Below are 15507 nucleotides of genomic sequence, written 5' to 3'. Positions count from 1 at the left end.
CCCCCCCCCCCCCTTGTCACGGACGCAGACCCTTAGACAATACCGTGACAAAAGCAAAGAGCATATGTAGTACTTAAGTAACTCACATTCACAACTGCAAAACTTGGTCTAAGTAAGCTGCCTCATTTAAAATAAGGACTGTAAGGCAGTCTGAATCAAGGAAATAAAAACTAACATTAATGGGGAAAAAGCTCAACTTTCTACTTATTTTTACAGTTCTTACCTAACACCAAGCCATAATGCTAGTAATAATTTACTCTTACTCTCTATCCATTATTATCATTGTAATCCATATAATTATTGCTGAAACTAAATGTGTTGCTCATGCAAAAATTACTAATACCCTGTATGTTTTTCCACTGCCGTGTGTTTTTTTCTTTCTATTTGGCTGAGCTGTTAGCCATTAGCATGCCATTATTTCAAACTCTTGTTGCATTTCTGCATGACAGCGCTATAACAATTACAACTTCATCTGAAAAGTTGTTTACAAATGTAGCTCTCTAGGTATAAGCTGCTGTATTTTCTCCCTTCTGCTGACAACCTGCTGAGCACAGGCAGGAGCACAGAGCCACTTTTGGACAACAATGAAAATTCAGGGACCTGAGGACTCACCTCTTGGTTCAGATCTCCCTTTGGCTGAAATTTTGGTTCACAAACCCAGAGGGTGATTTAGACACAAGTGGCTGCTGATTAGAGGAGTGAAGGTGCTCCCTCTCAGTGCAAGGTCATTAACAGTCTGCTCTACATCATCTTTTCCTGATTTAACATTAAAGAGAAAAGGAGAAGGATAATATAGGCTGTCTGGCAGCCTCCTCTAATTCTTGCTCAGGAAGGTTCTTTGACAGAAGGTCGGAGCTTTGTCAACAGCAGTAGTGAGCTCTCTAAATACATGGAGGAGGCAGAGGCCACGCGCATATCACAGAAAATAATTTATTCTTTAGTTTTCAGTAATAGAGTGGTGACAGTCAAACTGTTACAGAAATGTAGCAAGGGAGGTTTCCAATGAGAACTATGCATCTGTACCTTTTCTGAGTTAAATATTCATGATCTTGCTTCTGTGCAGGTGCTAGAATATTTAAACAATACAATTTGTTCATCCTTCTCTGTTCCTCTATCTGTGATCTGATACCTGGTTTTGTTTTGTTTAGTTGTACAGGAGGTTTTAAAAACTGAGGGTAGAAGTGAACTGTTAATGCTTTAGTTAAGTGGAGCTGCACTGGCTTACTCTGATGATAATATTAATGAAGAAGCTGTGTTTTCATGACTATGTTAAAATATTATATATTCTATTTGTTTTCATTGCTTTTTGAAATCTTTTATTTGAACATGTTCTTGAGTGTCCTGTTAAGATTTCAGCTGATTGGAGCACAAGAAGAACCACTAATTAGTGCTTATATTTCCTACGTTTGGTATTTAAGTGGCTTGGCTCCATTTTAGAGGAACTGTATGATTTGTTTTCGTGGAGTGTCAGATTCTAAGAGAATAACTATTTTTAAAATTAGTACATATTGCTTATCATCTCAAGCCCTAGTTAGTGAACATCAGGTGTTCCTGAGCTATGTTTAATTCTTCTTTGAACAGGCAAATCATAAGGTGTAGGCCATGGTATAAACAGGGCAGGGACATTTTGTGGCCACTCACAGCTTTCATGAAAGTTCAAAGAGATTGAATGCCATAAAGTGGACAGAAGCTTGCCAAAATCAGTGCTTTCCATGTGAACCAAGTTGCCACTGAGCTCTCTGCAAGCATGTCCCAGGGTGAATTCCTGACACTGATGAAGGATCCTGTGGACTCTTTCACAATAGGATGCTGGAACTGTGGGTTAAATTTTGTTGTAAGAGCTGACAGCAACTGCATTCTGAAGCTGAAGGGAGCAGAAAAAAAACACCTGAACAGCTGAATTTTTCTTGTCCTCCTTGTGCACGAAGCCAAACCTCATACTGTAGAAATGCTTGTTGGGAACTGATCCCTCCTAAAGTTCGAGGTAAGACAGCTGAGTGAACTTGGCCATTGAGCTAAGCAGCCATCAGTCAGTGATTTGAAATCATGCAGTTGAATGCTTTTTAAGAAAACCAAATAGCTGAGAGGGCAGCAACCTGGCAGGAGGCGAAGTTACAGTGGCAGCTTTGCTGTCAGAAGTCTGAGAACTTATTAAGGAAAGGCTGAAAAGTGACCTGCCCAGCTGCTCTCCTGAATGCTGGTATTTGACAAACTGCAGCATGTCAAGGTACAAGAACATTGTACCAACAAGTGTATGCCTTGACGGTTATTTTTTAGATGATGATATGGCTGGTATATAGAATTGTAGCGTTGCTTGGGTTGGAGGGGACCAATGATCTTCAGATCGTGTAGTTCCAACTGCCAAATATATCGCTGTCACATCCCAAGCAACCCCTTCCCATGGTGTTTTCCTCATCCTACAGCAGACACTACACGTCTGTGCCAAGGAATCCTACTGAAGGTAGGTGTAGGGAGTGTAATAATCACTGAACGTTATTGAGCAGAAGCAAGACTGTAACACTTTTCTCAACTTTTCTACTCACTGCAGCTTTAGCACTGAAATTGCGTGGATAATTGTAATGGGGAATGCTTGTGGATCTGCAGCGTGTGGTGGACCAAGATCTGCACTCACAGAACACTTGCTTTTTTCCTCTGGTGAATAGGGTGCTAAAAATGTGGAATCCAGTCACTTTTTAATTCAGTGAGAATTTTGAACCTATGTGATTTTTGTACTGTTATTTGCTTAGGAAGTGTAAAACAAACTATCAGAAGAATATTTCTCTTAAGTATGTAGTGAAATAAAGCTAATTTAAAAAATACACTTTGTAGGAAATTACACTTTAGAAAAGTATTTTGCTGTTTCAAAGTGAGAAAATTGAAGTCATGTCTCAGGACAACCTGCTTTTAAGAAGACAAATGACTGTAGTAATTACAATACTATTTTTGCCAGTAATGTAATGTTTGTTGAACAGAGTTTTGGACATGTGTAGTATACACAACTATTTCTTGCTCTTTGCTCTGTGTGTTTGTTTTTTCCATTAGGAGGAATTCATAATTGCAGAGAAGAGTCCCCAGTGTGTCTGTGTATGAATGGGTAGCCTTCTCCATGGAAAAAGGAGGGAGGTCTAAAATGTAGAGAAGCTGAGTCAATTACCTTGTATAGAAAAGCATGAACGATTTTGATAATTTTTTCTACACAGAAGTACACAACAGCCATTTAAAGAGACATTTATAAGTAAATGTGCCTGCAATTCTAAGTAAAATAGTCTAATAAACACAAGGCAGATTACACAAGAAAGAAAATTACTTCTTTCAAATCTAAAGAAGCTGTATCTTCCTAGAAGTTTCACAGTTGCCTTCTGTTTTTTATATACGCACTCAGTAGTACAACAGCAATTAATTCCTAACTGGAAATAATGGAAAATTGTAAGGTTCTATCAGCTTTGTTTCTCACTTTTCTCAAAAGACTCATTTTTTTTAATCCCTGTTAATATATTTCATATTTTGTCAGTAATGTGATAAAACGTCATCTCCTTTTTTCCCCAATATTTTGAAATGTAGAATAAAAATGTCAATTCATTTTCAACTATCTCTTTAACATTCATTACAGAGGAATTTTTTCTCATGATTTCCATGAAGCTTGCATTTATTTCCATTATTTCTACTAATTCTGCATGGGTGAGCAACAATCTAACATTTTCTGCTAATGACAATAGTTGAAAGAAAATATGTGACTAAATTTCTTGAAATTTTTTTTATCAACCACACTGTTAATGTTTCTCACTGTTTATTTTTTGTACTTCCTTAAACTCTGTTTAATGTTTTATGGACTTAATTTGTCATAAACTGTACAGTACTTAGTGGACTGGACACATTGTTGGTTGTAAATGTAAGAAATGCTGAAAAGAAGCCGATATTTTTCCTGAAAATCTGGCTATTAAGAGAGAGCTTATTGGCAGGACTAGAAAGCTGTAAAACTACAAATTTACGGGTAATAGGATCAGTAACACTGATGGTCATTTCCTTCTGTAGTCTCATAGGCAGGGGTTCATGTTTGTTAGGTTGGAACTGTTTTTTTGTAAAAGAGAATATAATTAGTGAAGAGTTTTGAGCAAATTATTGGTAGTGGTTTGTCCCGATTTCAGCTGGGATAGAGTTAGTTTTCTTTCTAGTATCTGTTATGATGCTACATTCTGTCATTAGGCTAAGAATAACGTTGATAACACACCTGTGTTTCAGTTGTTGCTGAGCAGTGTTGTAAAGATCCAGGGATGTTTCAGTTTTCCAGCTTCTGGTACCCTCCTACAAGGAGGGGGCTAGGGGAGGAGCACAAAAAGCTGGGAGGAGCACAACTGACTTTAACTGGACAGAGGGGTGTCCATGGTGTTCTGCTGAACAATGAAATGGGAGGAGTCAGCTAGCAGGGAGCTGCTGCTGCTTAGAGACTGGCTAGGCATCAATGGGTGAGCAATTGTGCATCGCACATGTGTGTATGTATTTTTTTTACCATTATTATTATTTTCCTTTCCTTTTCTGTCCTATTGATCTATCTTTATCTCAACTCATAAGTTTTACCTTTATTCTGATTGTTTCCCTCATCCCATTGTAGGAGGAGTGAGCAAACAGCTGTTGTGGTTCTGCCTGCCAGGTTAAACCACAACATGGTTTTCATCTGAAGACAATATCCTATACAGACAGTTGAGCTGCAAAGTGGCATTGAGGAATAAACCATTCCCTTTCAAGGAATTTAATAGCAGACTTTTTTTTCATTTTAGACTATTTCTATTGCCCGTTACCATTACTATCTTCAGAACAAGGATAACAGCTGCTCCAAAAGATACACAGATAACTATTTCAGAGCTATAGATGATTGAGAGAGAGAGCTCTTTTTTCCACTTGCTTCCAAAATTGTATCATTTAACAATAATTATGTGAGCAAAAAAAAAAGTTATAAAGACCTTGTAATGTAAACTTGATGGGGATATTTTGCCGCTCAACTGATCCACTGCATCAGCAGTCACCAGAGAAGGCTTTAACACCTCTTTGTTTTATAAATTAGTATTTGAAAAATGTATTCTAGAATTAATATGTATATGTAAGAAATCATCTCTGTTGCAAGGAGTTGTGTGAGACTGTTTATATTTCTGTAATTCTTTGGCCGAGTACAAACAGTATGCATGCACCCAACCACATCTGCTCAAAGAAAGGCATGATCTAGTAGGTATCTGAAATAAGAACATAAAAACTGAGTTTGATGAGGTTCATGGAAGACATGATCAGAGATGGAATTCTAAGGAAAGTTGTGAGACAAGGTCGGCAAGCTGTGAAAGCCCAGGAAGAGCAAATATTTGCTCTGGAAACTGCCCTTGTGTTACAGGAACATCCTTAACAAGTGAATCATTTTTTTGTTGTATTAGGATACAGCGAGTGGTCCAAGTACCAAGCTGATAAGCTGTGTTACCAGCGTCTGTGGGTGACTTATATGGTCACAAAACAGGAGTTTTTCCATCAGTACTCCCAAGTCCATCTCTGAGACCAGTATAAGTCACTCTTTCCATCCAGTGGTCGAGTGCTCCCGGAGTGGGAAGGTGATACCCAATTAGCTGAATATGACTGTGAAGAGAATTTGAAAAATCATTGCTGGAGCTCTTTTCTTCTGGTTAGGTTGACCAAAGGATACTGTTAGGGAACTGCTATGGTAGTAAACTGAAGGTAGGAGCACTTAAGTGGGATAGTTCCTTAAGGACATTTCCTGGAAATCTCATCATAGTTTCCCCAGTTCAGAGTGGCTTGTAAGTCACAAGAGTTCTGTGACATTGCTGAGTGATCTTCTCACATAAATGCTATGAACTGCCACTTTTTCCAGTGGTGAAACAGTCTAAGGAAAGAGGAAGGATTTCAGTTCCAACACTTGAAAACAGAAATCTCATTCCATGATGTGTCTGTGATTTACCTCCACCAGATTTAAGAAACCAGGCACCAACCTTACTCTCAGGATTTCTGAATTTGCTGATGGCACCATCTCCAGATGGCTGCATGGTAGCTGTCTGTTTGGACAGACAGATCTGATTTTTTTTTTATACTATTACAAAGCAGATCATCCCTCTGCAAACTACAAGTCTACAATTTTTTTTCAGTAGCTCAGATTAAGGGCAGGATTTGATGATACCTCTTTCTAACTCCTTGTCACCCTCGTGGAACAAGTGAAAAATAGTCTTTTGATCCTGCCCAGTTCCAATGAAAAGTGAAAATTAAATTAAAACTGAAAAATAAATGATCATGTGTGAAGATGGCATTTAAGGTTATCATAGACCTGACTGGATTGGGCAAAAGGCAGAGTGCAGCAGAAAGTGTTTTCTTCATACTTTTGGGACATAAATACTGTATGATCTTCATGTAGCATTCTGAGCAATTTTGGAGACCCATACAAGGAAATCTATGTAGGGCTTTCATGAACAGAAATTAAGACTACAAAGCTGTAATGAGTGGGGGGAGTTGAGACCAAAATATCGATGGAGGCTTACACAAAGATAAGTGAGTCAGCATGCCTGGAGAACAACAGCTCTCATTCTCTACTTAATTTGACAGCCTTGTGTTGAATCTGTGATCAGTGGAATTCCCTGCTGATTGCAATCTTCTCCATCATACCAAAATTATTTGTATGCTGCTTGTCCCTACTATCAGTACCATTCAACATTTTTTTTCTCTTCTTATTTCTTATGTTCTCATTTCCTTTTTTATTTAATCTTTTTTTTTATAATGTTGCTTCTCTGCTTCCCTACGTATCCTGTAAACATTTTTGTCATTTATTCCTAATGTTACCTAAAGATGGAAAACGCTTCTCAACTGATTGTGACTTTGAAACTATCTTCAAGTGATGCATTTGTTTCTGAGTCAGGGTTTGGCATCTTTTACTCGTATTTCAAGTTAATATGTCAGTATTTTTATTCTACTATGGTTTCATAAGGATGCAAATTGTTTACTATTTTTGGTAGGAGAAATGAAATGAACGTCAGAGCTGCAGTACTGTGTTGCGCAGGGCACTCTGCTATCAGTGGAAATGATACAATAAATTAATGAATTCTGACATCATTCCTCACAGCTTTTGTCTGAAACAATTGTAATATAAGGAGGATTTATGTAATGAGGAACAAATGGAATAAGAAAAAGAAGCTGTATTTTAGAAGAAGATGCTGTCTCAGTTACAGAGCTGCATTTTCTCTGTATCAGTAATGGATTACATCCATATCTAAAATAGATACAAAAGTTGAATGAAATTTCACAAGGATTTGGGTTATGTTTAAGCTATATTGAGAATTTTTCACATAGGTGAATTTTGAGAAGAAAATAAGTGACTTTGAAGTAAGGTATTTTATTAATGCAGAAGACTCCAGTTAGCTTTTGGGTTATGTGCTCTGGTAAAGTGGACAGAAGTGTCTCTCTTATCTCTTTGAATTATAAGTAAATACAACAAAAAAAAAATTAATTTATAGAGACTTAACAATCAAATGTTTCATCACAATATACTGATGTGTTAGTTTGAGTGGGATAACCTTTTCATAGCTGCTTCCATGGAAATGAAGCCAATAAAGTTATGTTTGAAAGGTATGCCCCTTGTGGTTAGACTTCAGTCAAGCACAGAGTCCTAGGGAATTAGTAGATCCAGTGCTGTAGACTACAGGTTCCCTGAAGGCAGTAAATCAAATCAGAAACAATCTGATTATCTATCTGTCCATCCATTCATTACTGTGGTAGCTGAGTGCCTTTAAAATCTATTTTATTTTAGACCTCATATGTTCGAATATATTAAACAAAACATTTAAAGTGTCAAAATTCTATTTCTAGCTTTATTCCAATTCACGCTGAACAAATCATTTCAAATGTAGTCTTTCTCTGCTGTAAACAGGAAAGAAAATCAGCAGAGACACTGAAGTGAACTTACAAAGATTGTACTTTGTACAAAATGGTATTGCCAACTTCTATAGAATACTTTTGTAATATAAAGAGATTCGTGAAAGTGTGGGGGTTTTTCTTTCTCTTAAAACCCTCATTTAATTTTGTCAACCAAGAATATCTCCTCCAAGTTTTACAGGAAGCGTGCTTCTTACATAGCTGCAAAGAAAAACTTTCAAACATGGAATGTATAATTCACTTATTTTTAAATCTCAAGTTCAGTATGTTAATTACAATGTGATTCCTAGAATATTTTGAATTTTGAAAGAGGTATCTACTTCAAAGAAATTCTAGCATATCTGTGGTTGGTTGTACTAGAAATAGTATATGCCTGATAGATTTTTGTAGTTTGCTGCTCTTAAGAATAGACTACAATTGCCTGTGCTCTATTTGGCAGAGTGAGTGAAAATAGTGACAAACAAGATAGAAAAATATGATAAACCGTGCTGATGGTATTATAGTGCAGCCATACATGGTGGTTTGCCCATTGGTTGCAACTTTTAGAAGTATAATGGACTGTACAGCCTTCACCGAGTGCTGGCATTGACCCCTCTGCACAAGTGCCATATGGCATGCGGACTGCTCATCTACGATCACAATGGCTCACTGCTCTCTCCACTTGAGAAAGGAGGAAACCTTACTGACATCAAGTACATAGTATGAGGGGGGGTAAGATGCTGTTTGCCGCTTTGGACGCTTGTCTTGTAGAACTTTTACGAACTTACTAGGAACCCAGCTGAGTCAGCCCGAAGGTCTACCTCATGTAGTCTTCTGTCTCAGAAGTGGCATAAAGAGGTGCTTATTTAAGGAGACCACATGAGCTTGTCCACTGTCTGTCGTTTTTTTCTCCTCATATTATTCCACTGTTGGAATGGACCTGATGCTACTGAGTTTTTCTAATGCTTTTTTGAACTTCTTGATATTTTTTGCCTTCTTGTGGCAACAAGTTCCAAAAGTTTGCCGTACACTGCATATGAAAGTACTTTCACTCATCACTCTTCTCTCCTGTTAGGGAGTTCCAGCACCTTTGATCACTCCTCTTAAAGCAGCTGCTCCATCTCTCTCACGATTAGTTGTTCCTGTTTGTAACCTATTTAGATCCACTTCTCCAGCCTGACAAATGACCGGTGAACCTGTGCTTCAGTCAGCTTCCAGTCAGAAGAGGACTTTTTCCACCAGTCCTATGGCAGCTGTTTCTTTAACAACCTGTGCTGTGAAACCTTGTCAGGGATTTTAAAAGCCAAATATGTTGCACCTATTCAATCCTTTGTAGCTGCCTGCTTATTGACAACACCATGGAACTGTAGCAGGCTTTCCCTTTACGGAGATTCCTGTAACAGCAGAAAGCAGACCTTTTCTCAGAAAACTCCTAAACAACAGATTCCCAAATACCATACTACTACCAGCTTTTTATTGACCATATAAGCATTTTTAAAAGGATGATTTGGAAGGAAGTCTTTGGTATGAAAATAGATAATGCAGATGAGTGTGTAAGCTTTCCTATATGACTGTTATGTCACCTGACACTTCAGCTGGAATCCAGTATCAAAAGCCTCTATGGGTCTTGCAGCATTAGTCATTCAAAGTGGACCCAGCTGTGTACTGGGTGACACATTCTTCTGATTTGATTTAACTAAGGTCCTTTTCAGTCTTCAGTGGCCCGGTTCCTCAGCAGTGGATGTGGCCGTTTGTTTCTAAAACCAGCTGTGATGATTTTATAATCTCACTCTCCCACTCAGCAATGGTATGTGGCAACTGTATTCCTTCCAGTAACAGATGAACCCTCATTTCTTGATGCTGGATGATCACCATAAATATTTTTATGCTTGGCCTTGGCAGTCTGCCTTTCATCTTCTGGCTCCAGAAAGTGAGCAGCCCCTCCTTCCCTGCTGTTCCCAGTTGCCTTGTTAAATTCATCATACTAGAAAGCTTAAGTGTCACAGTAACTTGGAAGAAAACCACCTGATAAAGAGCCACTTCTTGTTTGGTTCCAGGACCCCACTGGCTATTGTAGCTAGCCTCCTAGAAGAGTGCCTTTGCTTCTGAGGAAATAGCAGCTACCCAAGTTTTACATATCTGTTCTGATCCTTCTTCCTTACACTGTTTATAAACATAGAGATTCATTTCCACAATAATTTGTTTTCTGCCTTCTTTTACTCAAAGGGCTGACAGAATCTCTAGGAAGATTTCTTAATTTGCTGAAAACAAATAGCATCTTTTGATATTACTGAATTTATCTGTAATATGACCTAGAACCAGTCAAGTATTCCACAAAGTGTGTATCTAGCCCAAACAGATCTTCTGACATTTGCGGAATCTAGATAATAGTAGAGTCATGTCTCTTTATTAATAAGAACAAATTCACAAAATAGAAGATTAGAGAGTTCTTAATTTTCCAGTTGAATATCAGAGATTGCTCTTGATGTCTGACAAGGCTGGGCACAGCTGAAGGAATGCTGCTGGAATTTTAAATGACCACAGAAATTAGAAGGAAAAAAAGCAGAAGAAAAACAACTTTTGGTCTTTTCCATACTTAACTCCAGAGTGATAATGCTTTTTTACTGTTACTACAGGATTAGTCATGTCTTAAGTTGGCCCCGCAGCCGGGTGGAAGTGTTCCCATATCCTCTTGTCTTCACTAATTCTTGGTGAATTATACCCAAAATAGAGCACATAGAGATCAACTTTGTGGCCCTTTACTTGAGACAAAACCAGTTTCCTGGCATGGCAGTAATAGTATTGAAATTTATATTACCCATAAACCTTCTATAGCAGTGTAATTGGTTGGGCTATTAATAACTACCCAAGCTTAGCCTTCCTTTATTGCTGTGAACACAGCTTGTAATTACATAAATGATAATAAGTAATAATGCTTAAGGGCGCTATATAAACCCAAATGTTTTAGTCTCTCTAGTGAGTGCTCTTTGTGAACAAAAGTAGGGGATTCTAAAGCTTTACCTCTTCTGTGGGTACTTATTTCCATGCTCTCCTTAGAGAGTTCTCTAATGGAAAACAAGGTCATAAAACTTCAATTCTGCTCTCACTTCTTTAATCTGACTCCATGAACTTCTGTGCTAATACAGGTGTAAATTAGGCAATAGCAAGAAAGATTCAAAGAGTTTGGGAACTGTCGTTCTGTGGCACACTTCTGCAAATCAAATATATCCTTTTTACAGTGTTCTGATGATCTCAGTAGGGGATTATTAAGATCATTTCCTTATTGCCTTGTGTATGTTTCGTGCTGTTTTGCAGACTTACTTTACGAGCAGGATAGTATTTGTTCAACTTGTTTGCCTTGGTGAGCAGAGAGGATAAATGTCCTGCAGTTCAGGAAAGTATAGTTCACTCTGCTTTGCAACAGGTTTTGAAGTTGCTTCTGTTCTCTGTTGAGAGGAATCTGGATGGCTTTTCCTTCCACCTGTCACTTCACGTCTCCAGCATCCTGCCTAGTTGGACTACACCACCATTGTTAAAGTTTTATCTGGATTTCCAGTGCAAGTCAGCTGATCCAACAGTAGTTCTGTTGTTTAACTCCAGTAAGAATAGTGCTTAAATGCCCTGTTTTTAATTAACCTATATAGTGTTAATAGCCAAAAGAAAATTCACTCTGCTGGTCAGCAGGAATTTAGAAAGAGTGAAATAGGCTAGGAGCTAACTGTAAGCAAATTGTTCAGTGTTTATCCTCTGAACAGACTAAAATGCAATACAGTTAAACACCCCAGAATGAGACTCTGTATGGGTCTCCTCACACTTACTAACCTACACCACTCCTAGCTCTGGATTTATTTGCAGAATGGTCCATCCTTAGGTTGCTTAAGTTGAGGAGTGCAAATAAGACAGACAGGGTCAGGTTGTCATGTAGGGTCTCCATAATCGCCCAGCTCTTTTCTGCTCTTTCTCAGAGCTCGAGGTGAGATAACATTAAGCACAAAACTTATATTTAGTTAGTAACTCTTTCATGTTGAGGAGTTGGTCTCAAAATGTGGGCAATTTCTAATAATTTTCTGTTTAATCCTCTTTAAGCTAAAGGCAAATTTGCTACTAAACATTCTAGTTGTTCTAACTGACTGACTGGAAATTTCAACAAGAACTTTCTCTAAAAATTTATTCAAGAAAAAGGCTCTCTGAAGAAGTAAGCAGTCAGCTTCCATCTTCAGTCATTAATTTAACAATTTCTCCTATAACTCCCTCAAGAATACTTCTAAATCTCCCATTAAAACCTCAGATCTGTGTGAGAATTCATTTCTGTTATATTTAAGAGCACCTTTTTTACAGTATTTTGCACAAGGTTATGCTAAACATTAATATTAAACAACACAGTAATTGTCTTTCAGAGGGACTTGCAGAACTCCCCAGTCTGTTGTTTAATTTTGTTTGGTTGTGTGAAACTACTGTTACGTGCTTGTTAAACATCCATCTCTTCAGTTGGGATCCCATGCTTGTATCAGAAAAAGTAGGAAGCCAAATTCAAAACATAAATAGATTTGTCTCATGCTACTAGTCCTCTGAATACATCATGATCAGTATTATCAGAGCCTAATTTGTGAGGGAAAGTTGCACTTTTGGCTTCAATGCTTTTGCTGGATGCTTGCACATTAGTACTCTTTCTTCCTCCGCTTTGATGTCTACTGTTCAGCCTCTTTTAGTGCTTGTGGATGTAACGTAATTTTGCCTGACAGCTTGTCTTTTGGCCTTCAGTGTGGTTACCTAGTGTTTCCTAGCTCTTGGGGAGTACTATTTCCATGCTGAATGAAGGGTTAAGTCTCCTGCTGTTTCCAAGCTCAGTCCTGGTCCTGATTTTTGGCAATCAGTTCTGTCCATCAGTTTATGTGGTGCAATTACTGTGTAAGCTGAAGAATGCACAGGGCTGGGGAGAGGAGAAAAGATGAAATATAGAGCAGAACAGACCAGCCCACTCAGACTTTCCAAGACAAAATTCTCAGCAAAACCAGCAGTATTTTTCACACAGGTATTCTGTAAGCAACTGCTGTAATTGAAATGGACCTGTTGCTGTTACAAACAGGAAGGGACAGACTCTGAAGGACAGTTGCAGTAACACATAGTTCATGCACATTTGCATCACAAAGGAAATTCTGAAACTTCCCTTTAGTATTATTAGTGGCTTGCAGTTTGGCAGGCTCCTTTTGGAGTATGGCTGCTTAATATAGTATGATGTTTTTATGAGCATAGAGACATTTTCTGTTGCTCTGGGGTGGTTCACTGGACACACTTAGCTCAACTAGGCATACGTTTCTGCAGATGATTTTCCATTTACAGATGTCCCATCAGTCAAAGCTCTCCAAGACTAAAGCGATAAAAATTGCTGTACCTACTTAAAATTTAGATGGTAGGCATCTAACAGATGTTGCCTATCTAATGGATAAATACTGAAAGGAAAAAAAGGTGAATTTCTTCTAGCAGTAAAAACCAAAAGTGCTTGTTTGACAAACAGTTGGAAAAAAAAAAAATAGGTCTTTATGTGGTAATCTAACAGATAATAAATGCAAGTACATTTGAAATACAAAGAAGCCTATTCAAATTATGCTCTGAAATTCTTTGAACTCAGTGCTAATGCAGTGCAAATTTATGAAATGTAATTATATGATGATAAAATCACGCACAATATAGATGTGAAATCCTGAGTCAGGAAAGCATGTTAACAAAATATAAGCAAAACAGTGGCCAATAAGGGGGCGTTAAGGCAGTACAGGTATGAATCCAAAGCTTTTGCATTAAGAAAGTTCCCCAGAACATGTCTTTCTGTGCTGAGGAGCAGTACAGGAATGGAATACCTTCACTGCAGGATAAGCTTTCCTTTGTCAAATTGACTATTGCCCCATCTTTCTTATCACTTGCGCTCTACTTCCTGAGTGAAGTTTGGGATCAGCTTAGGTTATTCATATCAAGAAGAAGCTTCATCTTCCATGTGATGTATGTGTGAGTAGGATCCTGCATTGTGGAAGTAGGAAAGCCATTCCCAAGGCTGAGCCCAGTCCTGGTCTCACCTAGTCTTTACCAAAACGCAGACATCGCCTTTTAGTGACAGATCCTTTAATCACACATTTGCCAGAGAAAACAACGCTCTTTTGGGGGAGGAGGGGAAAGAAAGGAAAAAAATCCCTTAAATTTGTTTGTTTATTAACAACCTCATTAAAAGTTACGATTCAGATATTGATCATTTATGGGTACAAATATTATTTAGCTGCTCTGACCACAGAGGTTAACTCAGAGTTTTGGCTTAGTCATGTTCATAATAGAAATGATCAGAGTTATCCCATAGGGATTGTTTTTTCCTTGAGCAACAAACAGGCTTAACCCTTGATTTAAAAATCACCTTCAACCAGCCCCTGTATTTATTTATTGCTGCTAGCAGTAATTACAGGAACAATTTGCACATCTGGAATTTTGGAAGCTGAGTTACTTCTGTTCACCTATTTAAATTACTTCTGTGTGCTTGAATATAATCAGCTGTGACTAGAAACAATTCAAATGAGAAATGACACCTGAAGATATAAGCAGGTGTTGCCTTAAATAGTGATTCTTTCCTCTTCTGGCAAAAACCAAAACTGCTTTTGCAGCTGGCTAGTAAAAGTAGTATTTTATAGATCTGAATGATTTCTATTCTTTGTTAGACATATCAAATTTTATTTATATCTATCCACAAATTCTTTTTGTTGATATTTCATGGAGTTCTTTATTTAAAATATGGATTGAGGATTGAAGTCTGGACTTCAGCTTTGTTTCCATTCTAAGGTATTTGGGAGAGAACAAAGTTTCCCTCAGAATTGTTCTTTCTGTATGGAAAGCTTATATTGATACTATAATGGTAATTCCCAGTTGTCCCAAAGGAGCACTTTCTAGGAAGAGAATGCGTATTTCTGCTTCTTTTATAAACTTCAGAGTTTAATTTTTGTGGTAACCCTCGCTTACAGCTTAGGGAAATAGAGAATATATATTTCTGTTGTATTTACAGTATCAGTTTTGTCAGCCTTAAATACTCAAATATTATAACAATGACTTTAAAATAAAAACCAGAACAAAAACAAAGCAAATTCTGAATTCTAAGAGTAATGCATTTTGGGTGCCTTTTGGCTAATGCTAGTCCTTATATTCTAGAATGAGCGTAAGCCAAATTCTCAAGTTTTGCTTTATAAAGTGTGTGCATGCCTTCAGGATTTAATGGAAATTCAAACAGAATCAAAATGAATTGATCTCAGATACTAAATGTTGAGTTTACTGTGACATATTGTAAATTGAACTAAAGAATGGTTTTGTGCATGCAGTGTTTCATAAAGAAATGTAGGCATTTCTCATTTTTGAGAAATGTTTCACGCTAATTCTGTAGAAGTCTTAAGAAAACCATTACAATATTTTGAAAATGAAACCCTTGTTTCTTAAATGTGAAATTGTTTAATTTCTAAAAATAATATAGTTCTATTTTTAAATGTTTGATCAAAAAAAAAATCAAAACATTGTTTTCCTCAAATCTCAAAGACATTTTTCATTTCCTGAAATTACAAACATTTTGTCTTCAGTATAAAATCTTGTTGCTCT

The 15507-nt window shown here is 37.5% G+C and overlaps 1 protein-coding gene and 1 long non-coding RNA gene across 4 annotated transcripts in view; both read left to right on the top strand.

Moving 5' to 3' along the window:
- The window catches only part of SLC35F1 (solute carrier family 35 member F1), a 259103-nt gene that overhangs the window by 152048 nt on the left and 91548 nt on the right, over nt 1–15507 (top strand). The window lies entirely within an intron of this gene.
- On the top strand, nt 1812–3722 carry LOC110395949. Its single transcript, XR_002436705.1, has 3 exons — nt 1812–1984; nt 2424–2461; nt 2549–3722. It is a non-coding gene; the product is annotated as an uncharacterized LOC110395949 (long non-coding RNA).

This window comes from Numida meleagris, chromosome 3, assembly GCF_002078875.1.
Source record: "Numida meleagris isolate 19003 breed g44 Domestic line chromosome 3, NumMel1.0, whole genome shotgun sequence".
NCBI classification, from domain to species: Eukaryota; Metazoa; Chordata; class Aves; order Galliformes; family Numididae; genus Numida; species Numida meleagris.
The sequence above is the reverse complement of the archived record's forward strand: the minus strand, read 5'-3'. Positions and strand labels throughout refer to the sequence as shown.